Source organism: Gopherus flavomarginatus, chromosome 2 (genome assembly GCF_025201925.1).
Source record: "Gopherus flavomarginatus isolate rGopFla2 chromosome 2, rGopFla2.mat.asm, whole genome shotgun sequence".
NCBI classification, from domain to species: domain Eukaryota; kingdom Metazoa; phylum Chordata; order Testudines; family Testudinidae; genus Gopherus; species Gopherus flavomarginatus.
In genome coordinates, this window is record NC_066618.1 from 1697219 (window position 1) to 1722756 (window position 25538).

The 25538-nt window shown below is 55.0% G+C and overlaps 1 protein-coding gene and 1 pseudogene across 1 annotated transcript in view; both read left to right on the forward strand.

Moving 5' to 3' along the window:
• LOC127045809 (uncharacterized) overlaps positions 1-25538 on the forward strand; it is a 106390-nt gene that overhangs the window by 45554 nt on the left and 35298 nt on the right.
• The window catches only part of LOC127045950 (uncharacterized), a 116518-nt pseudogene that overhangs the window by 39111 nt on the left and 51869 nt on the right, over positions 1-25538 (forward strand).

Sequence of the window (25538 nt, forward strand, 5' to 3'; positions counted from 1 at the left end):
GCTGCAGGATGGCCACCTTAAGGTCTGCTATAGTGTGGCCAGGGAGGTTGAAGTGTTCTCCTATAGGTTTTTGTATATTGCCATTCCTAATGTCTGATTTGTGTCCATTTATCCTTTTCTATAGAGACTGTCCAGTTTGGCCAATGTACATAGCAGAGGGGCATTGCTGGCATATGATGGCATGTATTACATTGGTGGACGTGCAGGTGAATGAACCGGTGATGGTGTGGCTGATCTGGTTAGGTCCTGTGATGGTGTCGCTGGTATAGATATGTGGGCAGAATTGGCATCGAGGTTTGTTGCATGGATTGGTTCCTGAGCTAGAGTTACTATGGTGCGGTGTGCGGTTACTGGTGAGAATATGTTTCAGGTTGGCAGGTTGTCTGTGGGCGAGGACTGGCCTGCCACCCAAGGCCTGTGAAAGTGTGGGATCATTGTCCAGGATGGGTTGTAGATCCTTGATGATGCGTTGGAGGGGTTTTAGCTGGGGGCTGTATGTGATGGCCAGTGGAGTCCTGTTGGTTTCTTTCTTGGGTTTGTCTTGCAGTAGGAGGCTTCTGGGTACACGTCTGGCTCTGTTGATCTGTTTCCTTATTTTCTCGTGCGGGTATTGTAGTTTTGAGAATGCTTGGTGGAGATTTTGTAGGTGTTGGTCTCTGTCTGAGGGGTTAGAGCAGATGCGGTTGTACCTCAGTGCTTGGCTGTAGACAATGGATCGTGTGATGTGCCCGGGATGGAAGCTGGAGGCATGAAGGTAGGCATAGCGGTCGGTGGGTTTTCGATATAGGGTGGTGTTAATGTGACCATCACTTATTTGCACCGTGGGTGTCTAGGAAGTGGACCTCCCGTGTAGATTGGTCCAGGATGAGGTTGATGGTGGGGTGGAAGCTGTTGAAATCGTGGTGGAATTTTTCCAGAGTCTCCTTCCCATGGGTCCAGATGATGAAGATGTCATCAAGATAGTGTAGGTAGAGAAGGGGCGTGAGTGGACGAGAGCTGAGGAAGTGTTGTTCCAGGTCGGCCATAAAAATATTGGCATATTGTGGGGACATGCGGGTGCCCATAGCGGTGCCACTGATCTGGAGATATATATTGTCATCAAATTTGAAATAGTTGTGTGTGAGGATAAAAGCACAGAGCTCAGCAGCCAGTTGTGCTGTGGCATCATCAGGGATACTGTTCCTGACAGCTTGTATTCCATCTGTGTGTGGGATGTTCGTGTAGAGAGCCTCTACATCCATGGTGGCTAGGATGGTGTTTTCTGGAAGGTCACCAATGCAATGTAATTTTCTCAGGAAATCAGTGGTGTCACGGAGATAGCTGGGAGTGCTGGTGGCATAGGGTCTGAGTAGAGAGTCCACATATCCAGACAGTCCTTCAGTGAGAGTGCCAATGTCTGAGATAATGGGGCGTCCAGGATTTCCGGGTTTGTGGATCTTGGGTAGTAGATAGAATAACCCTGGTCGGGGCTCTAAGGGTATGTTGATTTGTTCCGGTGTTAGTGTAGGGAGTGTCCTGAGTAGATGCTGTAGTTTCTTAGTGTATTCCTCAGTGGGATCTGAGGGAAGTGGCCTGTAGAATTTGGTATTGGAGAGTTGTCTGGCAGCCTCCTTTTGGTAGTCAGACCTGCTCATGATGACAACAGCACCTCCTTTATCAGCCTCTTTGATGATAATGTCAGGGTGGTTTCTGAGGCTGTGGATGGCATTGCGTTCTGCACGACTTAGGTTGTGAGGCAAGCGATGTTGTTGTTCCACGATTTCTGCCTGTGCACGCCGGCGGAAGCATTCAATGTAGAGGTCCAGACTGTCATTTCGACCCTCAGGAGGAGTCCATGTGGCGTTCTTCTTCTTGTACTGTTGGTGGGAGGGTACCTGTGTATCAGTGCGCTGTTCAGTGTTGACCTGAAAGTATTCTTTGAGTCGGAGACGGCGAAATTAGGCTTTCATATCACCACAGAACTGTATCATGTTGGTGGGGGTGGCAGGGCAGAAAGAGAGTCCCTGAGATAGGACAGACTTTTCTTCTGGGCTGAGTATGTAGTTGGATAGATTGACGATATTGCTGGGTGGGTTGGGGGTACCACGGTTGTGGCCCCATGAGGCAGGTAGGAGTTTAGACAGCTTACAGTCCTTTTTCCTTTGTAGAGAGGTGAAGTGAGTAATGTAGATCTCCTGTCTTATTTTAGTGAAGTCCGTTTGTATGGAAGTTTGGTTATTAATGAGAGTCTCCAGGTTGGAGAGCTCTTTTTTGATGTTTTCCTGTTTGCTGTGTAGGATGCTAATCAGGTGGTTCCTCAGTTTTTTTGATAGAGTATAGCATAATCTCTCACTGTGGTCTGTGTATGCATGCAATCCATGCAACAAACCTCAATGCCAATTCTGCCCACATATCTACACCAGCGACACCATCACAGGACCTAACCAGATCAGCCACACCATTACCGGTTCATTCACCTGCACGTCCGCCAATGTAATATACGCCATCATATGCCAGCAATGCCCCTCTGCTATGTACATCGGCCAAACTGGACAGTCTCTACGGAAAAGGATAAATGGACACAAATCAGACATTAGGAATGGCAATATACAAAAACCTGTAGGAGAGCATTTCAACCTCCCTGGCCACACTATAGCAGACCTTAAGGTGGCCATCCTGCAGCAAAAAAAACTTCAGGACCAGACTTCAGAGAGAAACTGCTGAGCTTCAGTTCATCTGCAAATTTGACACCATCAGCTCAGGATTAAACAAAGACTGTGAATGGCTTGCCAACTACAAAACCAGTTTCTCCTCCCTTGGTTTTCACACCTCAACTGCTAGAACAGGGCCTCATCCTCCCTGATTGAACTACCTCATTATCTCTAGCTTGCTTGCATATATATACCTGCCCCTGGAAATTTCCACTACATGCATCTGATGAAGTGGGTATTCACCCATGAAAGCTCATGCTCCAAAACATCTGTTACTCTACAAGGTGCCACTGGACTCTTTGCTGCTTTGGGATTGGTTGAACCTTTTCTTTTACATGACAAAAAGAGATTTACAGAAATTTTTATCATATTTGATGTGGGTACCTGGATGGAGGCCTGAGGCTGGATCACTCTAAGGGAACTGTGTTGTTTGGACTCCTGAGTAACCAGTGAGGTAATACAGAAGCTGTTCTGTGCTGGTTTGGTAAATCTAAGTACTGGAAGATCCACCAGCATTTTGGGGTTTGGTTGCCCCATTCTTTGCACTTCACCCTAATTGAGTGACCACAGCTCCCCGATCACATTTGGGTAAATATAACCTTGCTTGTGTCTCTAAGAAAACTTGTAATACAGACTAGCCATGGTACTTGTGAATGTGTGTGTCACCCTCCATGGTCTTCATGTGTTCCTAGAGGCTCTAAATCTGAAGCAGGTAGCAGAGGTGACTGTCCCTCTGTTGATCTCGACACTATGGCAACCAGAGCCGAACCCAGGGCGATGTAGGATCACGTCACTACATTTATTCTAAATTAAATAAAAGGCTACAAAAGGCAGAACCCTGCCCCAGGATCAGCCTCTACCATTGTGCTACAATGATTACTCACGTCTTCTCTCTGGTTTGCTCAGGGGTGTTTATATCCTACTGCAAACATGCCAGTCTCTTGCACTAAGGAATGCAAAGTCTTTTAACAGCAGAAATGGCAGGACTCCCGCTGTCAGCCCCGTTCATGGCAGGGCTCCTGCTGTCAGCCCCATCCATGGCAGGGCTCCCGCTGTCAGCTCTGGGCAGCTGCCAGTTGTAGCAAAATGTCTGGTTATCAAAAAAATTAGCAGGCATAACATAATACTTGAGTGCTTATATTTGTCCAGCAAATTTTTCTTAAACAAATAGGTCTCCTCTGGCTTTTCCATCTTACTGCATTTAATAAAGGTCCAGTATTATTTTTCTGCAATTTTCCTTGTCTTGTCTGCAACTCAGCCGCAATTATTTGACAATCATCCCGCGATTCAAGCAGGGCCTCAGCTATAAGTGTTTTCTTTTTTCCTTCTGTGTTAGTGGCTCCTGGTTGTTGGCTTAGACAGGTATTTTTGATTTTTTCTTTTACTCTATCACAATAGTTTTCAGGGTGCCCACCCAGTTAACTGATATAAGTTCTGATTATTGCAGATTCAATATGGATCTCATAGTTTTGGGGTTCAGAGTGTGAATCCTTGTGGGATTTCTTGTAGCACTGTTCAAACTGCCATGAAGTTATGTCTCTCTCTCCGGCTGATCCCATGTCATTGTGGAGGATCGTCAGCAGCTAGCGTTAGAAGAGCTGTTGGAACAATCCACTCAGCCCATTATTCCTACTGTAGACGAGCGGACTCACACCTGTGGTGCCTCCTGCTGGTGAGTCCTGGGAATTAGCTCTTTTTCCAGCCAGGAGCACCCTCTGCAGGCTGGTGATCTGCCTGTCCTCTGGCCCCCATGTCCCTTTTACCTGGAGTGCCACCCCCTGGTAGTAACCCCTCAGTCTTAGGGTCTCCCCTCCCCAGGGAACCACCACCTACTATTCCCACCTCACCTCAGTATAAGGCTACTGCCAGTCATCATCTAGCCCCCACGCCCTGGGGCCGACTGCAGTATCAGCCACTCATCACTGCCCAGTCAACCCAGCTTTTAGAGCTGCAGCTTTCAAGCCCTGCCAGGCCTCTTTTTAAACCCCTCAGGGCAGGTGTATGGGGCTCTCCAGACCTTGTACTCCCTGGTGCGTACTACAGGAGGTGAAGGCTGCTTTGCCACCCGCCGCTCAGGCCTACCTCGACCGGGTCCTGCGAGAAGGCACGCCCCGCCCACCCTCCACCCCAGGCCCTCCGGACCTTTTCATTGGGCCCCTGCCCCGTGGACCCGACTGGCCCCCCTGCCCCTTCTCCGCAAGCCACTTCCAAACCGCGCCAAGGACACATCTCTACATGCTCGTGCTCCACACCCTTCACTTTCTCACTCTTGTGTCCCGCCCTGACACAAAGTGGCGGGACCTCCTGCCACCTCTCAAGGGTGAGGAGCCCCGGTGGGCCAGCCTATACTGTACCCTGGTCCCAAGGCCCACTGGGGATGTCACGTGGCGGCTCCTTCATGGGGCTGTGAGCACGGGCGTGTATTGGGCGCCGTTTACTCCTGTCCGAGACACCAGCCCCTTCTGCGGCGTGAGGGAGACCCTGGCGCATGTTTACTTAGAGTGCGCCAGGTTGTAGCCCCTATACCGGCTCCTCACCAATATACGGTTACGTTTCTGGCTGCATTTTTCCCCTCACCTTCTTCTCTATGCACTCCCTATCTGTGGCCCCACAAAATCGCGGGACCTTCTGGTCAACCTCCTCCTTGCCCTGGCTACCATCAACGCAACCAGGGAGAGGAGGTTGGCCAATGGAGGTTCCTGTGACTGTGGGGCTTGTTTCTGGTCCTTAGTCCGTTCACGTATCCGGGCGGAGTTCCTCTGGGCAGCGTCCACTGGCTCCCTTGACGCCTTCGAGGAGCAGCGGGCACTGTCTGGGGTTCTCTGCTCAGTGTCCCTGTCAGGCTCCCTTCTTATGACCCTCTGACCGCACTCCTGTCCCTGTTCTTTTATTAGTTGTCCCCCAAAATCAGTTGGGTTTTGAGGTCCTATAGATCCTCCCTTTAGGCTGGGGAGGGATCTGTTAGCAGTGGGTGGTCTTCCGTCCGCCCACTCCCCGGAAACCCGATAGGTACAGGGAGCACCCTGTGTCCTCGGCAGGGCTGGCTCTAGTCATTTCACCGCCCCAAGCACGGCGGCACGCCGCTGGGGGCGCTCTGCTGCTCGCCGGTCCCGCGGCTCCAGTGGAACTCCCGCAGACATGGCTGCGGAGGCTCCGCTGGTACCGCGGCTCCGGTGGACCTCCTGCAGGCGAGCCACGGGACCAGCAGACCCTCCGCAGGCACGCCTGCGGGAGGTCCACCCGCGCCGCCTGCCGCCCTCCCGGCAACTGGCAGAGTGCTCCCCGCAGCATGCGACCCCAAGCACGCGCCTGGTGTGCTGGGGCCTGGAGCTGGCCCTGGTCCTCGGGCTGCCCTGCTGGCTGGAGCTCCTTCTCCCTCTCTTCCTGGGCTGCTGCTGCTGCTGCTGCCACTGCTGCTGAGCGAGGGGTGGGGGGGCCTTGCTGGCCAGCCCCCTCTCCCCCACCTCTGGAGGGAGAAGCCAGGACCCCACCACCACCACCACTGCTGTTACCACCTGGGAGGGGTCCTTCCTGCCTGGCCACCAGGGTTGCTGGAGCTGCTGCTGCTGCTGGCGCTGTTTGCCTGGGGAGCTGCTGGAGCCTGGAGGAGGAAGAGGACTGAGAAGACCACCAGCTGCTGGGGGAGCGCACAGGACTCTGGAGACCACTGTGGAGGGGGCCATCAAAGACTGAGTAACTCTCTAACTGTGCTCTAGTGGTGGGGGTTTAGACTGTGTTTGGGGTGATCAGTGTGGTGCTGGCCCAGTTCTGCTTAGCATCTCAATTCAACTTAGCAATAACACAGCAAGGCCTGCTGGTTAATTTACTGGCTGGGGTAGACAGGTCAGCACAGACGTCTGTGTGACCTTGCTAGACAAGAGAATGCTTGTAGAGGCTGGGAAAGAAAAATGCTTACAGGCACTTTTTAAAGTAACAGGTATTTATTCTTTTTTGTACTAAGCATGAAGTTATCAAGAAGTACCAGTTCTTTGTTTTGTAGGCTGGGAACAAATGCTGGGAAGGTGCAGTGATGACGCGATGTCAGTGATGACGCGATGGAATAGCCAATAAAAAGCAGCTTGAATTCGTGAAGGGGGGGCTGGCTCTGTATGGAGTGAGATGGGCAGTTCTCTGTTGTATGACATGCTACAATAAAGAACTTGATAGTCGGATTCTTGCTGCTCGTTGCCTGTCTCTTTGCGGTCGGACAACAAAACCTGAGCCGTCTGGGATAAAAGAGATCCCCGACACTGGGGACACAGGGGGTGCGGTGTGAAGCCTGCCCCCTGGTCCATCTGTGTCCCCCCCCAAGCCCCACCACCACCACTGCCCCCTCCACCACCCCCACAGACCACTTGCCATCTGCCTCAGTTCCTGCCTCTGGGACTCAGCTGCTCTCCTGGCCTGCCAGGCCCTATTGCCACTGTTTGGGCCTGCAGCAGCAGCCAGCCAAACACTGACTTTGCACAAGTGCTCGTGGGTGCACGCACCCGCCCCCCCCCCCCCGGACTGACCCCTTCCGCTCTGCAACAGGCCCCCTGCTTTGCCCTTTGCTGCCTGCCCCATTTACCCCTCGTTGCCTTTTGCCCCAACCCCCAGCTTCAGTTTGTTTGCCTGCCCTGCCAGTCTCCCTTTGCAGCTTTGTTTGTCCCGCCCCAGCCCTGAAGCCAGCCCCTTGCTCCCTCTGCCCCGCTCCCAGCCTGGTTGCTCCCCTCCCCCTACGGCCCCTTCGCCCTGATCGGCCCCTTCCCTCGTGCACCCATGCCCCCTTCAGTGTGCTTGTGCCCCTCCTCTGTTTGAGTTTGCCCCATTACACTGCACCCCCGATTGCTGTTGTACCCCTGCCCTCCCCTAGTGCAGCTAGAGGAGCCGGATTTCAATCCCGTGTCGGTGACTGACTCCCCCCCAAAGTCCTTGATAGTCCCCTTATCTGCGCCCCCCACATCTTGGCACCCTCCCCCCCTGCCCACAGCCTAGCGGGGAGGAGTGGTTGACCTGCTTCCCCTCCCCCTTCCCTTCCTCCGGTGTTTCCCCTCCCTCCCTACTCACCATGGCAGGAGACGCGGCGGGTGGGACCCCTGGGACAACCCTTGTCCCCCCCTGCCCTGCCTGCACCCCGACAACCGCTCTAGTCTCTACCTCAACTGCCGCTGCCGGACCACCTGCCACTGCTCCCGCTGAGGTGCCAGCAACGGCGGGCGACGGGGTGATCTCAGCTGCTGCCACGTCCCTCGCCCCCTCCGATTCTGGGGGAGCCCCCCAGCCGACAGAAAGGGCCAGGGCAAGAAGAAAGGAAAGGGCCCCGCTAAAAAGACTAGGCCCTCCTTGGCGGAGCCTGCCACCTCTGCCATGGCCCCGCCACCGGCCATGGCGCCCCTCCCTGCTGCTCCCTCCACCTGCTCCGCGGGCGCCCCTCCCCCGGCCCCCAGGGCATACGCCCAGGTGGCAGCTGCCCCCCCCGCCAACCACTACGTCATCTCCCCGACTGCCGCCTCTGCTACCATCTACAGCGGCCGGGCCCCTTCCCCACCTTGACCAGGAAGCACGGCGTCCGTTGCCTCCTGGTGCCCGCCTCGCCCCACGTGGAGACCTACGTGCGGGCGCTGGCAAGGGTGGTGGGGCCCACGGCCATCATGGCGGCCTCCAAGATGTATGGCAAGGTTGTCTTCTTCCTTACCTCGGAGGCCACCGCCCAGGAGGCAGTGAAGAAGGGCCTGGCGGTGGGGGGAGTGTTTGTCCCCCTGGAGCCGCTGGAGGACCTGGGTGTCCGTGTGGTCCTGATCTCCGTCCCTCCCTTCCTTCCCAATGCCACCTTGTTACCTGCCCTCTCTACCCAGGGGAAGCCCATTTCTGTAGTGAGCCCTCTCCCCTTGGGCTGCAAGGACCCCGCCCTCCGTCACGTCCTCTCGTTCCACCGGCAGGTGCAGCTTCAACTGCTGCCGGCGATGTGTGGCGGAGAGGTGCTTGAGGGTGTGATGGAGTAGGGGCTCTCTGGGGAGGGAGAGCAGGGCAGGACTTTAGGGGATGGACGATGCCAGGGCCTGTAACCTGAGCTAGGTAAGGAAGGGGAAAGGTCAACACCTTTGCCCGGGAAGGGGACAAAGGAAGGGAGTGGCAGGAGGGAAGCAGTTGGAGTTTGGGCTTGGGGCTGTGTGGGCAGAATTCAGGGTATCCTAGCTAGGATCCAAGCACCCTGAAAGCCCAGAAGGACTCGGTGGAGGGGGCCTGGCTGTGCCTGCGAGCTCTGCTGTAACCTGTGTTCCTGTTGTCCAATAAACCTTCTGTTTTACTGGCTGGCTGAGAGTCACTGTGGGTCCCAGGAAGAGGGGTGCAGGGCCGGACTCCCCCACACTCCGTGACACCTGGTGGCAGCGGTGGGAGATACTGCACCCCGTGGATGGCGCTTCCTGCAGTAAGTGGCTGGGGAGCAGTAAAACGAAGGGGTGGTTAACCCCTGGGACTGTGTGTCCAGTGAGAAGGACTTTGCAGTAACAGGGTTCCCCGGGGGATTGCAGCGAGCGGTCCCAGGGGCGAAGGAGTCTGCAGCTCGACCCTGGCAGAGAGGTGGTGACCTCAAGAAGGGCTGGTGCACTAGGGGTCCCCCTGGAAACCATGGGGAGCGGCGAGCACCCCGGCCTGTGAGTGGCCAGCAGGAAGATGTATGCCAAGCGGCGCAAGTGCGACCTGCTGGAGCTGTGCAAGCAGAGGGGGCTGCGCCCGGGGAGGCTCACCAAGGACCAGCTGATTGCCCAGCTGGAGCAGGGAGACCGCATGAATGAACGGAGCCCTGTCTCTGAGGGAAGCAGCCGGGCAGATGCAGCACAGGCACCAGTGTCCGTCCCCGCTGGGAGTGGTCAGCCGGCGGACGAGGGCTTCCCAAGACCCCCCCTTCCTAGGCCTAGGGGAAGGGCGGGGAGGAGCCCAGTGTATACCGAGGGCACTGTGACACCCCTGGCCAGCAGGGGATCCACCCGGCGAAGCTCATTCCCCAGCAGGGGATCCTCCCGGCAACGCTCGGCATCCGTGGAGCGGATGCGGCTGGAATATGAAAGGGAGCTGAAATGGGAGGAGCTCGAGTTAAAGAGGCAAGAGCTGGAGCAGAAGGCGAAACAGCGTAAACATGAGGAGAACCAGCGTAAACATGAGCGGGAGGAGAAGGAGAAACAGCGTAAACATGAGCTGGACCTGGCCCGGCTGAGGAGAAGTGAGGCCCTGGCTGCGGTGAGTGAGGGGGAACCCAAGCCTACAAAGAGCTTTGATAAGCACTTGCTGCCCCGGCGTAAGGAGGGGGAGGACATAGATACCTTCCTGACGGCCTTTGAGAATGCCTGCGAGCTGCACAGGGTTGGCCCTGCAGACAGGATCGCAGTTCTCACCCCCTTACTGGACTCCACAGCCGTGGAGGTGTACAGCCGACTGAAAGGGGCGGAGGCAGGGGACTACGAACTGTTCAAACAGGCCCTGCTCCGCGAGTTTGGGCTGACTCCTGAGATGTACTGGAAAAAGTTCCGGAGCCAGCGTAAAACCCGTGAGGTCACATACCTACAACTGGTCAACCGGGCGCAGGGGTATGCCCGCAAGTGGACAGCTGGGGCCCAAACTAAAGAGGACCTGCTTGACCTATTCATACTGGAGCACCTGTACGAGCAGTGCCCGTCCGACTTGAGGCTGTGGTTGATGGACCAGAAGCCGGAGAACCCACAGCACGCAGGCCAGCTGGCCGACCAATTTGTGGACAGTCGGGCAGGGGATGGCAGGGAGGAGTCTCGAAGGAGCAGGCCTGCCTCAACGCAGAGAGAGAGTCATCATGGGACCTCCCAAAGGGGGCCTATGGAGAACCCCCCCAAAAGGGGAACATCCAGCATCAGGTCCCTCCGACCCACTCAAGGGGACCCACGAGACATGGGCTGCTATCGCTGTGGCCAACGAGGTCACATACGGGCCCAGTGCCCCAAGCTCAGGGACAGACCAAGCAGACCCAACCCGCAGAGGGTGGACTGGGTAAAAACCCAATCAGAGGAGGGGCTACATTCCCAGGAAAGGGGGGCTGGCAACATACCACCTGTGGATGCTCCAGGCTCCGGGTTTTTGGTTTACCGGGTGGGCGCGGGGCTGCCCCTCCGGAAAGCGTACATTGTTTCCCTGGAGGTAGATGGGAGGAAGGTCACTGGGTACTGGGACACGGGCGCAGAGGTGACGCTGGCCCGGCCCGAGGTGGTGGCCTCAGATCGGATGGTGCCCGACACCTACCTGACCCTGATGGGCGTGGGCGGGACCCCATTCAAGGTGTCCGTGGCAAGGGTACACCTGAAATGGGGGGCCAAGGAGGGCCCCAAGGATGTGGGGGTACACCGATATTTGCCCACTGACGTGTTAATGGGAGGGGACCTCGAGGACTGGCCTAGTAACACCCAGAGTGCCCTGGTCGTGACTCGTAGTCAGTCTGCAAAGGGTACTGCACCCCGACAACGGGGAAGGTACTCGACCCGAGGTGCAGGACCCTAACCCAGGGAGCAGGGAACGCCCAAGGGCACGGTTCAGAGAGGCTGCGGCCTCAGACCCAGCCAGCAAGAGAGAGCCGGTCCCCATTCCTGTCCCAGCTGCTGAGTTCCAGGCCGAGTTGCAGAAAGATCCCTCCTTGCGGAAGCACAGGGACCGGGCTGACCTTAGTGCGGTACAGACCATGAGGAGAGGTTGCAAGGAGAGGTTCCTGTGGGAGAAAGGGTTCCTGTACCGAGAATGGGCTCCCTCAGGGGAAGTAGAGTCATGGGGGATCAGGAGGCAGCTGGTGGTTCCCCAGAAGTTTCGTCACAAGCTGTTGTACCTGGCCCATGACATCCCTCTCGCAGGGCACCAGGGAATCTGGCGCACCAGGCAGAGGCTGCTACAGAACTTTTACTGGCCTGGGGTCTTTACCCATGTCCGACAGTACTGCCAATCCTGTGACCCCTGCCAGAGGGTGGGGAAGGCCCAGGACAAGGGGAAAGCGGCTTTGAGGCCTTTACCCATTATAGAAGAACCTTTCCAGAAGGTGGCCATGGACATAGTGGGACCCCTCAGCAAGACGACCCGGTCAGGGAAGAAATACATCCTGGTGGTGGTGGATTTTGCCACTCGCTACCCCGAGGCGGTGGCCTTGTCCTCTATCGAAGCAGACACAGTGGCAGATGCGCTGCTGACAATTTTCAGCCGGGTGGGGTTCCCCAAGGAGGTCTTAACGGACCAGGGGTCCAACTTCATGTCGGCCCTGCTCCGGTCCTTATGGCAGAAATGTGGGGTCCAGCACAACTGGGCCTCAGCGTATCACCCCCAGTCCAACGGGCTGGTAGAAAGGTTCAACGGGACGCTGAAGATGATGCTAAAAACATTTATGAACCAGCACCCGCAGGACTGGGACAAGTACTTACCTCACCTGCTGTTCGCGTACAGGGAGGTACCCCAGGAATCTACCGGGTTTTCACCTTTCGAACTGTTGTATGGAAGGCGGGTAAGGGGGCCCCTAGACCTGATGAGGGATGAATGGGAGGGGAAGGCTGCTCCCGAGGGAGAGTCAGTGGTGGAGTATGTCCTGACCTTCCGGGAAAGACTGGCCGAGCTCATGGGCCTGGCCAGAAAAAATCTGGCCCGAGCCCAGAGGAGGCAGAAGGTCTGGTATGACCGCACGGCACGGGCCCGTGCCTTCGCCACCGGGGATCAGGTGATGGTTCTCATCCCCGTGAGGAGAAACAAACTCCAGGCCGCCTGGGAAGGGCCCTTCAAGGTTATCAAGCAACTGAATGAGATAAACTATGTGGTGGAGCCTGCTCCTGCAGGACTATGACTTGGACGTGGTCCATGTGAAGGGAAGTGCCAACCTGACAGCGGATGCGTTGTCCCGGAGAGGGGGCCCTGAACTTCCCCAGGTCACTGGGCAGAGTGACCCCGCTCAGTTCAGTCTCGAAGGGGGAGAGATGTGATGCAGTAGGGACTGTCTGTGTGGGGATTGGGAGAGCAGGGGAGGACTTTAGGGGATGGACGATACTGGAGCCTGTAACCTGAGCTAAGTAAGGAAGGGGAAAGGTCAACACCTTTGCCCGGGAAGGGGACAAAGGAAGGGAGTGGCAGGAGGGAAGCAGTTTGAGTTTGGGCTTGGGGCTGTGTGGGCGGAATTCAGGGTATCCTAGCTAGGATCCAAGCACCCTGAAAGCCCAGAAGGACTCGCTGGAGGGGTCCTGACTGTGCCTGCAAGCTCTGCTGTAACCTGTGTTCCTGTTGTCCAATAAACCTTCTGTTTTACTGGCTGGCTAAGAGTCACTGTGGGTCCCCGGAAGAGGGGTGCAGGGCCGGACTCCCCCACACTCCGTGACGGGTCCTTCCTGGTCACCTATCAGGGGACCCATTACCGGGTGCACTAGTCCACGGGGGAGGCCCAGTGTTACCTCTGCCAGGTGACGGGGCACGTTTGGAGGGACTGTCCCTTGGCCCGGCACAGAGGAGCGCCCAGAACCCCTGAGCCCTGGCAGGGTGCCGGCCCCATCATCACCGGCACCCCTGGCTGCCCGGTGCCCAGAGCCACCCCTCCTCCCTCCCAGCCCATCACTGCTCCCGCTCGGGCTGCAGGGGTACCTCCCCCGGCGTGTCCAGACGAGCGGGAGAGCCCCACCTCCGCTGCCTGCACTCTGGAGGGGCTTGGGGAGGAGGGTGCGGCAGGGGTATGGCCGGGCGTGGGAGAGGGCTCTCCCCACGGGGAATCTTCCCTCCCTCCTGTTGTTCCACCAGTACCTCCCCGAGTCCCTGAGCTGTCATCCCTGCCCCTCAATCCAACCCCTGTGGACCAGCCCGCAGGCGACGCCATGGAGGGCTGGACCCGAGTACAGGGTAAGCGGGGCAAGCAGAAGGCTCGAGCTCCGCTCCTGCCACCTGATGCGGAAGCTCCCCATAAGACCAGAAAGGGGGCTGCAGACACCGAGCCTTTCACTTTGCCCATGGGGTCAGTCCATCTGCCAGTGGCGGCTGGGGAAGATGTGGCAGCACCGGAGGGTACCACCATCCCTCCTCTGCAGTCCCTCCCTGCAGAGGCCCCCGATGAGACCACTCCTGTTCCCTTGCCACCTGCACCCCCTGCAACACCCGAGGTGAGCATCACCTCGAATGCCAGTGGGGAGGACCCCGGGGTGGTGAAAAGTGAGCTCCCTTCCATATTCGAGGAGATCGAGGCCCTAGGTCTGACCCCGGTCACCCAGGGGGAGGATGACCCTTTGCCAGCAGGCCTCAACCTGGCCGACCTCACTCCAGCTCCCCCTTCCCCTTGTTCCATTGTCCCAACTGCTGCATCCGCTCCCGCCTCCGAGGGTCCCCTGGACTCTTTGACCTGCCCGGCCGCGGGTGGCACCCCGCTGACGGCGCCGAGCCTGTTGAGGCGACAACCGGTGCCTCATGGCCGAGACCCGAGTTACCAGGGGTATCCCTCATTGGTGCGGGGCGACCGAATTCCTTCCTGGGCTGGGGCCCCATTGCAGGTTCTACATCTCCTGATGCCGCAACTGTCACACCTGCCATTGGGCCTGGGCCCGGCGTCACTGGGGACCCCCTCCCTACCCCTCAGACCCCTGAGCCTGGCCGAGAGGAGTCACCTCCTGACAGTCCAGCTCCTGTGGCCCAGGATCCCATCTCTGTCCCTCTCCTTGACCCTGCTCCTGACCCCAGCCCTGCCCCTACTCCTGACCCCTCCCGCCATGTTATTGCTGCCCCTGGGGCTATCTCCTTCCCTTTCCCAGAGGATGACCCTCAGGGAGCAGCCTTTGTGTTTCCCAGTCCCGACCCACTCAGGGCTGCACTCTTCCCCCCACCGCCCCCCACTGAGCCGGGGTCTGAGGCGGACCATGTGGCGCCGGCCCATCGGACACCATGTCGAGGGTCCGCCCCTTGCCTGCCCATCTCAGTAGGCCATGGGGCTGTGCCAGAGGCCCCACCGGTGGATCACTGGAGGCCAGTGACCCCACCCCCCCCCATATCTTGCAAGAAGAACTGTGGGAGTTTCTAGAAGACATCCAGGGCTCCCCCAACAAGGTACCGCTTGCTCTCCAGCGATGGGGGGATTTTCACCAGATCATCTGGGCCACGAAGGCCCTCATGGGGGAGGGCAAAAGTACTGGGAAGCAGGGTGCCACGGCTTACCAGCAGGTCCGCAGCTTCTGTGACTCCTTGCTCACCTTCGGAGTTGGTCACGGTTTGCTGCGTGGCCCAAGGAGGGCCGTGAGCATTCCTGCCAGCGAGGATCCCCCCAGCCCTCCTCATGGCACTCGTCACCTTTGCCACATTGAACACCCGGGGCTGCAGAGTGGGTCTCCGCAGGAGACAGGTGATCTCCTTCCTTCGGGAGGTGGGGTACTCTGTGGTTTTCCTGCAGGAGACCCATACGGATCCGGCCGCCGAAGCCAGCTGGTGGCTGGAGTGAGGGGACAGGGTCTACTTTAGCCATCTCACAATCCATACGGCTGGAGTGGCTACCCTGTTCTCCCCTGACCTACGGCCCGAGGTGCTGGGGGTCGCCGAGGCTGTGCTGGGCTGCCTGCTGCACTTCCGGATCCACATGGAGGGGCTCGTGGTCAACCTTGTGAACGTCTATGCCCCGACATCGGGCCCGGAGAGGCTGCAATTCTATCAGCTGGCGTCTGCTTTCCTCGGCTCCTTGGATCCTCGTGAATGTCTGGTCCTGGGCGGGGACTTTAACACCACCCTCGAGGAGTGGGACCACTCGCGGACTGAGAAGAGCCCGGCCACTGCAGATGTCCTCCGGGAGATTGTCAGCCATCACTCCCTGGAGGACATCTGGAGCGACCACCACTCGGACGATGTCTCCATGTTTACCTATGTCCGGGTGGAAGCCCATCGGTCGTGCCACTCCTGGTTGGACCACATCTATTTGTCACATTTCCATCTTTCACGGGCCCAGTCCTCCAGCATCCAGCCAGCCCCTTTTTCGGATCACCACCTCGTCACTGTGATGGCCTCTCTCTGTGTGGAGAGGCCTGGGCCGGCCTATTGGCATTTTAACAACAGCTTGCTGGAGGATGTGGGCTTTGTGGCGTTCTTCCAGGAATTCTGGCTGGCCTGGTGAGGGCAGCGGTGCGCCTTTCCCTTGGCGCAATGGTGGTGGGATGTGGGAAAGGTGCGCGCCTGGTTCTTCTGCCTTGACTACACACTGGGCGCCAGTCGACGGAGGGATGCGGCGATAGAGCAGTTGCAACGGGAGGTCTTGGAGCTGTAGAGGCATCTGGCCACCATCCCTGAGGATCCATCCCTCTGCGGAGCATGCCGGGAGAAGTGGGAGGAACTCTGGGTCCTTGAAGACCATCGGGCCCGGGGCGCCTTTGTTCAATCCTGCATCTGCCTCCTTCGGGAGATGGATTGCTGCTCCCGCTTCTTCTACGCCCTGGAGAAAAAGAGAGGAGCCAAGAAGCACATCACCTGCCTTCTAGCAGAGGACGGCACCCCCCTCACGGATCTGGCGGAGATGTGTGAGAGTGCTCTGGGATGGGTTCCCGATGGTCAGTGTGGGCGACCGGGACCGGCTAGAGCTGCCTCTCTCTTTGGCTGAGTTCTAGGAAGCCTTCCATTGCATGCCCACCAACAAATCTCCGGGCATGGACGGGCTGACCGTGGAGTTCTGCTGCGTGTTCTGGGATGTCCTCGGCCTGGACCTGGTCACCGTCTGGGCCGAGTTCTTGCAGATCGGGGTCCTCCCTCTCTCGTGCAGGTGAGCCGTGCTTGCCTTATTGCCGAAGAAGGGGAACCTCTGCGACTTACAGAATTGGCGTCCTGTCTCGCTCCTCAGCACGGACTACAAAATCGTAGCCAAGGCCATCTCGCTATGGCTGGGGTCCATGCTGGAGGACGTGATCCACCCAGACCAGACCTACACCATCCCGGGCTGTAGCATCTTTGATAACCTGTATCTGGTCCGGGATCTCTTGGGTCTTGGGTACAGGGATGGTCTGTCGTTCACCCTCCTGTCCTTGGATCAGGAGAAGGCATTCAACCAGGTGGATGACAGGTATCTCCTGGGCACTCTGCGAATGTTAGGCTTCGTATCCCAGTTTGTGGGTTTTCTCCAGGTGCTGTACGCTTCCGCAGAGTGTCTGGTCAGGCTCAACTGGACCCTGACTGAGCCAGTCAGCTTCAGGTGGGGAGTACGGCAGGGGTGGCCCCTCTCGGGCCAGCGGTACGCTCTGACAATCTAGCCCTTCCTCTGTCTCCTCCGCAGGAGGTTGATGGGGTTGGTGCTTCGGGAGCTGGAGCTGCGGCTGGTCTTGTCGGCGTATGCCAACAACATGCTCCTTGTGGTCCAGGACCCGGGCAACTTGGTGCGGGTGGAGGCTTGCCAGGCTGTGTACTCGGTGGCCTCCTCCGCCCGGGTCAACTGGGTCAAGAGCTCTGGCCTGGTGGTCGGGGACGGGTGGCAGGCGAGCTCCCTCCTACCTGCACTTCAAGCCATCTGGTGGAGCGCAGGTCCACTGCTCTGTCTCGGCGTTTACTTTTCTGCCACTCATCCGTCTCCGACGGAGAACTGGCATGGTTTGCAGGGCAGGGTGACAGGGTGGCTCCGGAACTGGACAGGACTATTCCAGTGCCTTTTCCTTCGAGGGAGGGCACTGGTGCTCAATCAACTAGTCCTGTCCATGCTCTGGTACCAGCTCAGCACCCTGGTCCTGGCCCCGGATTTCCTGGCTGACCTCCGGAAGGTGGTTCTGGAGTTTTTTTGGCCAGGACTACACTGGGTCTCTGTAGGGGTCCTCCAGCTGCCCCTGGAGGAGGGAGGGCAGGGCCTGAAGTGCCTGCACACTCAGGTCCACGTCTTCCGCCTCCAGGCCCTGCAGCGGCTTCTTTATGGTGCGAGTAGTCCGGTGTGGAGAGTACTGGCACATGCCTTCCTGCGCCGCTTCAGAGGGCTCCGATACAACCGGCAGCTCCTTTATCTCGATCCGAGGAGTCTTCTGCGAGACCTCTCCGGGCTGCCAGTCTTCTACCAGGACCTCCTCTGGACCTGGAAGCTGTTCTCTGTGACCAGGTCCATGGCAGTGACCGAGGGGGCCGATCTCCTCACGGAGCCCCTGCTACACAATACCCAGCTCCGTGTGCAGGTGGCAGAGTCCCCCGCCGTGCGCCAGAGGCTGGTCTTGGTGGAAGTCACCAGGATCAGAGACCTCCTGGATTACAACCAGGGAGACTAGCTGGATCCCCTGATGCTCACTCGGCGTATGGGGCTCTCCAGACCTTGTACTCCCCGGCGTGTAATACAGGAGGTGAAGACCACTTTGCTGCCTGCTGCTCGGCCCTACCTCAACCAGGTCGTGCACGAGGGCACGCCCCACCCACCCTCCACCCCTGGCCCTCCAGACCTTTTCATTGGGCCCCACCCCCATGGACCTGACCGCCCACCCCCTTCTCCGCAAGCCGGCACACAATCTGCAGCTGGTCCGCTTCCAAACCGCGCCACAGAAACATCTCTACACGCTCGTGCTCCACCCTCACCCTCGTGTCCCGCCCTGACACAAAGTGGCGGGACCTCTTGCCACCTCTCGAGGGTGAGGAGTCCCGGTGGGCCAGCCTATACTCTACCCTGGTCCCGAGGCCTGCCGGGGATATCAGCTGGCAGCTCCTTCATGGGGCCGTGAGCACGGGTGTGTATTTGGGGCTGTTTACCCCTGTCCCAGACACCTGCCCCTTCTGCAGCATGAGGGAGACCCTGGCACACGTTTACTTAGAGGGCGCCAGGTTGCAGCCCCTATACCGGCTCCTCACCAATATACTGTTACGTTTCTGGCTGCACTTTTCCCCTCACCTCCTTCTCTATGCACTCCCTATCCGTGGCCCCACAAAATCATGGGACCTCCTGGTCATCCTCCTCCTTGCCCTGGCTAAAATGGCCATCCAGACACTCAGGGAGAGGAGGTTGGTCAATGGAGACTCCTATGACTGTGGGGCTTGTTTCCGATCTTCTGTCCGTTCACGCTTCCAGGCAGAGTTCCTCTGGGCGGCGTCCACTGGCTCCCTTGATGCCTTTGAGGAGCAGTGGGCGCTGTCTGGAGTTCTCTGCTCGATGTCCCCGTCAGGCTCCCTTCTTATGACCCTCTGACCACACTCCTGTCCCTGTTCTTTTATTAGTTGTCCCCTGGAACCAGTGGGGTTCTGAGGTCCTGTAGATCCGCCCCTTAGGCTGGGGGGGATCCTTTAGCAGTGGGCGGGCTTCCGCCTGCCCAATTCCTAGAAACCCAATAGGTACACCTACAAATCAGACATATTTTATCACTTGATGCCAAGAAGAGATTTGATTCTGTTGAATGCTTTTATCTCTTTGATGCATTTTCACTTATGTGTATCTCAGATGATTTTCAAAGTTTGATTCCTTCCTTATATGCTTTTCCTTGTGCCTCTATTTTAATTAATGGCACTATCTCCACTTATTTTCAATTACAAAGAAGATCCCCCCCCCCGCTTTTTTCTTTCTGCACATTTAGTTAATTGAGTGTTGCCCAAACTATCTGCAAAAATGCCAGTTTCAAAAGTATTCTCGTTGGCTGTGCTTCCCATCTTGTATCATGATATGAAAGTGGCGTACTATTTCCCTCATCTGATCCCATGAATACTGTGCCAGGAATGAGTGCTAGGACTTAAGAAAATGGATTCAAATCGGGTTTCAAAATTAAAGTTAGGGGGTGAAATCCTAGCTCCATTGCAGTCAATGGCCAAACTCTCACAGACTTCAGCTGAGTCAGAATTTTACCCACTAAATCTATAGCCATGATTGTTGCAAATGGGATAGAGAAAGGAATGCAGTGGTTGTGCGCTGATGTGTGCAGTGTTACTGTAGTTCTGCTGACCCCAGGATATTAGAGAGACAAGGTGGGTGAGGTAATATCTTGTATTGGACCAACTTCCGTTCAGGGCCACTCGGGGGGGGGGGCAAGTGGGGCAATTTGCCCCAGGCTCCGGGCCCCGCAAGGGCCCCTACGAGAATGGCTGAGGCTCACCCCCGCCATCCCCGCGGTGCCTCAGCGTGTCCTGGACAGCGCAGCAGCTGCATGGCTCCAGGGGGGCCTGAGCTCCACCTCGCTCAGAGCCGCGTGGTAAGCGGGCTGGGCTGCGAGTTCCAGACCGATTGGCTCCTCCCCTTACACGCTGCTCTGAGCGGGGAGGAGCTCAGCCCCCACCCCGCCCCAAGCCACGCGGCTGCAGCGCTGTTCAGGGCTGCTTCTCGACGTGCGCGCTGGGCGCCAGGAGGCGAGGGTCAGCGGCCAGGGCTGGGAGGGTTGGATAAGGGGCAGGGAGTCCCGGAACAGTCAGGGGACAGGGAAGGGGGGGTTGGATTGAGGGGGCTCCAGGGGGTGGTGGTCAGGGGACAAGGAGCAGGATGGGTCAGGGATTCTAAAAGATTCTCATTTCATGTGAAATGTTTAACAGGGTTTTTATTTGTTTATTAGTTTTTGTTTTTCTGCTTCTTGCTGAAACAAGAACCAAAAAAGCCTCCAAGGTTTTCAATTTGTTGTTACCCCTCTACCCCGCCTCCTTTCTCTCCCTCTTTACCTTTTTCTCTCCCTGCCCCGAGAGGGAAAAGGAGGCGAGGAGAAGGAAAGCCCAACAGAGGAAAAGCTCAATGAAAACCATTTTTAAAGACTTTAATTTAAGTGGAAAACAAAAGTTAAATGAAACAACTTTTTTCTGCACATTTTTTCTTAAATGTTTTAATTGAACAAAACAATCACTCAGCTTTAGTTGTAACCACACAGGCTTCTGTATGCTCCTTATGCCTAGCCTGAATGGCCCACTGGCCTGTGTTCAGTCTCATAGGGAGCACCTGCTAAATATGGCTTGCTTACCTTAACCCTCAGCTTCTCACCCAGCCTCTGTCCCAGTGCCTAGATATCTGGCTGAAACGGTTACTTGTGCAGGATGGCATGAGCACATTCCTCCTTCTGACCTATAACTGAGTCACTCCTTGGGCAAAGAAGAAAAATAGTGTATTTCTGCTCTTCAGATTAACCACAAGATATTTCTACATTATTTTAGCCAAGTATGTGCTTGGCCTGCCTTCTACTGCTCAGTCATGTGCAGGTAGGTGAAACAGTGGGTGAAAAACTGGTTGGAGGACAGTAATCAAGGAATAGTTATCAATGATGCACTTTCAAACTTGGGAAATGTGTCCAGCAGGTCCCACAGGGGTCCAGTACTATTCAATATTTTCATAAATCAATTGGATAATGGAGTCGAAAGTTCACTTATGCAATTCGCAGATGACACTAGGCTGGGAGGGCTTGAAAGCACTTTGGAGGACAAGATTAGAATCTGAAATACCCTTGATAAATTGGAGGATTGGTCTGAAATCAGCAGATGAAATTCAATAAAAACAAGTGCAACATACTACACTTAGGAATGAAAAATCAAATGCATAACTACAAAATGGAGACTAACTAGCTAGGCAATAGTCCTGCTGGAAAGGATCTGGGGATTATAGTGAATCACAAAGTGAATGTGTCAACAATATGATACAGCTACAAAAGAGACTAATATCAGGAGGGTGGTGGTGATTGGGGACTTCCTCCTCAGGGGGGACTGAGTCATCTATCTGCCGCCCCGACCGAGAAAACCGAGAGGTCTGCTGCTTGCCAGGAGCTAGGATTCACGATGTGACAGAGAGACTGCCGAGACTCATCAAGCCCTCAGATCGCTACCCCTTCCTGCTTCTCCATGTGGGCACCAATGATACTGCCAAGAATGACCTTGAGCGGATCACTGCAGACTACTTGGCTCTGGGAAGGATAAAGGAGTTTGAGGCGCAAGTGGTGTTCTTGTCCATCCTCCTTGTGCAGGGAAAAGGCCTGGGTAGAGACCGTTTGTCATGGTATAATTCCCCACTCTGAACCTTAGCATCCAACAGATGGGGTACCAGCATGAATTCCTCTAAGCTCAATTACCAGCTTAGTACTTGTAGCGCTGCCACCAACCAGGAATTCCAGTGCCTGGTACACTCTGGTCCCCCCAAAACCTTGCCCGGGGACCCCCAAGACCCAGTCCCTCTGGATCTTAACACAAGGAAAGTAAATCCTTTCCCTCACCGTTGCCTCTCCCAGGCTTCCCCTCCCCGGGTTACCCTGGAAGATCACTGTGATTCAAACTCCTTGAATCTTAAAACAGAGAGGAAAATTCACCTTACCCCTACTCCTTCTCTCTCCCCCTCCCAGACTCTCCCTGAGAGAGAAATTAACCTTTCTCTCCCCCTTCCCTCCTTTCTCCCCACCAATTCCCTGGTGAATCCAGACCCAGTCCCCTGGGGTCTCACCAAAATAAAAAAAAAATCAGGTTCTTAAACATGAAAAGCTTTTAATTAAAGAAAGAAAAACAGTAAAAATTATCTTTGTAAATTTAAAATGGAATAGGTACAGGGTCTTTCAGCTATAGACACTGGGAATACCCTCCCAGCCTAAGTGTACAAGTACAAATTAAAATCCTTTCAGCAAAATATAAATTTGAACTCCTTCCAGCCAAATACACATTTGCAAATAAAGAAAACAACCATAAGCCTAACTTGCTTTATCTACCTAGTACTCACTATTCTGACCTTATAAGAGCCTGTATTGGAGAGATTGGAGAGAAACCTGGTTGCACATCTGCTCCCTCTGAGCCCCCAGAGTGAACAACAACCAAAAACTAGCAGCACACACACAAACTTCCCTCCCTCGAGATTTGAAAGTATCCTGTCCTCTGATTGGTCCTCTGGTCAGGTGACAGCCAGGCTCACTGTTCTTGTTAACCCTTTCCAGGCAAAAGAGACATGAAGCACTTTTGTTCTATTAACTCTTACTTATCTGTTTATGACACCATTGAATTGTGGAAGTCAATGAATGGCTACGCAGGTGGTCACAGAGAAGGCTTTGGATTCTTCGACCATGGGATGGTGTTCCAAGGAGGAGTGCTAGGCAGAGAAGGGCTCCACCTAACGAAGAGAGGGAAGAGCATCTTCGCAAGCAGGCTGGCTAACCTAGTGAGGAGGGCTCTAAACTAGGTTCACCGGGGGAAGGAGACCAAAGCCCTGAGGTAAGTGGGGAAATGGGATACCGGGAGGAAGCACGAGCCCGAGAGTGCAAGAGGGGAGGACTCCTGTCTCGGACCGAGAAAGTGGGACAATCGGCGAGTTATCTTAAGTGCCTATACACAAATGCAAGAAGCCTGGGAAACAAGCAGGGAGAACTGGAAGTCCTGGCACAGTCAAGGAACTATGATGTGATTGGAATACCAGAGACTTGGTGGGATAACTCACATGACTGGAGTACTGTCATGGATGGATATAAACTGTTCAGGAAGGACAGGCAGGGCAGAAAAGGTGGGGGAGTTGCATTGTATGTAAGAGAGCAGTATGACTGCTCAGAGCTGCAGTATGAAACTGCAGAAGAACCTGAGAGTCTCTGGATTAAGTTTAGAAGTGTGAGCAACAAGAGTGATGTCGTGGTGGGAGTCTGCTATAGACCACCAGACCAGTGGGATGAGGTGGACGAGGCTTTCTTCCAACAACTAGCAGAAGTTACTAGATTGCAGGCCCTGGTTCTCATGGGAGACTTTAATCACCCTGATATCTGCTGGGAGAGCAATACAGCGGTGCACAGACAATCCAGGAAGTTTTTGCAAAGTGTAGGGGACAATTTCCTGGTCCAAGTGCTGGAGGAACCAACTAGGGGCAGAGCTCTTCTTGACCTGCTGCTCACAAACAGAGAAGAGTTAGCAGGGGAAGCAAAAGTGGATGGGAACCTGGGAGGCAGTGACCATGAGATGGTTGAGTTCAGGATCCTGACACAAGGAAGAAAGGAGAGCAGCAGAATACGGACCCTGGACTTCAGAAAAGCAGACTTTGACTCCCTCAGGGAGCTGATGGGCAACCAGGTCATTCGGATGACTTCGAATTTTTTGCTTACCAGGACTTATGTCTCTGCAAGTTCAAAGGGTGTTGACCAGGTGTTACATGTTGAACAGATTTTTAAGTGATGTAGATGTCCAAAAAATCCTGACGAAGGCCCTTCTTGAAAATAATATGAGGGGGAAAGGAGTCCAGGAGAGCTGGCTCTATTTTAAAGAATCCTTATTGAGGTTGCAGGAAAAAAACATCCCGATGTGTAGGAAGAATAGTAAATATTGCAGGCGACCAGTTTGGCTTAACAGTGAAATCCTTGCTGATCTTAAACGCAAAAAAGAAGCTTACAAGAAGAGGAAGACTGGACAAACGACCAGGGAGGAGTATAAAAATATTGCTTAGGCTGCAGGAGTGAAGTCAGAAAGGCCAAATCCCACTTGGAGTTGCAGCTAGCAAGAGATGTTAAGAGTAACAAGAAGGGTTTCTTCAGGTATGTTACCAACAAGAAGAAAGTCAAGAAAAGTGTGGGCCCCTTACTGAATGAGAGAGGCAACCTAGTGACAGAGGCTGTGGAAAAAGCTAATGTACTCAATGATTTTTTTGCCTCTGTCTTCACAAACAAGGTCAGTTTCCAGACTGCTGCACTGGGCAGCACAGCATGAGGAGAAGGTGACCAGCCCTCTGTGGAGAAAGAAATGGTTCAGGACTATTTAGAAAAACTGGACAAGCACAAGTCCATGGGGCCAGAAGCGCTGCATCTGAAGGTGCTAAAGGAGTTGGCGGATGTGATTGCAGAGTCATTGGCCATTATCTCTGAAAACTCATGGCAATCAGGGGAGGTCCCAGATGACTGGAAAAAGGCTACTATAGTGCCCATCTTTAAAAAAGGGAAGGAGGAGGATCCAGGGAACTACAGGCCAGTCAGCCTCACCTCAGTCCCTGGAAAAATCATGGAGCAGGTCCTCAAAGAATCAATTCTGAGGAGCATTGCAGGCACCTCTGCAGGAACCAGCAGTGTACGTCCTTCCTCCTCCGTCACCCGTCCCAACTGAGCTGGGCTGTCTCCTTTAAATGGGTTCTCCACCTGGAGCATGTGCAGCAGGAGAAGGGGGTGTGGCCTCCGGGGCCCACAGCAATTGGTCTGCTCCCAGTGCATGGTTGGTACATCCTGTCACACTCTCGAACATCTTTACAGCAATCTTGATAAAGAAACAGGATTTCCTGAAGAAGCAGATATGTGAAGTGGTCATTGTATTAACCTGTAGTATTGCTGCCAGTCCATATACAGGGCTTGTTTTTGCTTGTGATGTACTGTCTTGCTGACATCAAAGCAGCATTACTGCACAGTTTTTGGCTTTCATGATGATTCCCTCCCAAAACTAGCTAAGCAGGTGGATAAGCCTGTTGCTGAGCTGAAATCTGTTATCATTGGCCACTGAGGCCTTTTGAAATATTGCAAAAGAGTTTGTACTGAATCTACTAACCAAGGCCCAGCTTCTTCAAAGATATTTAGGTACCTAATTAACTCCTACTGAAGTCAATAGCAGTTAGGCACTAAAATTCTTTTCAGAATCTGGGCCAAAGTTGGTGTGTGATGCAGTGATGACGGATGACTTCGAATTTTTTGCTTACCAGGACTTATGTCTCTGCAAGTTCAAAGGGTGTTGACCAGGTGTTACATGTTGAACAGATTTTTAAGTGATGTAGAAGATGTCCAAAAAATCCTGACGAAGGCCCTTCTTGAAACAAAACTTGCAGAGTCCAAAGAACAGCACCCAAAGAATCATCCTGCCACACAGAAAATGTCTCAATCTCAGCTCAGTGGGTTCAAAATCTTCTAGCGTGGATGAAAACACAAATACTCTTCCCCCTCTCCCCAGGTTGAAATGTGATGTTTTTGCAAAATGTTGGCGAGGATGTACGAAGTCCCCAGATCCTATAATGCATGTTATGGGTTCTGTAGGATT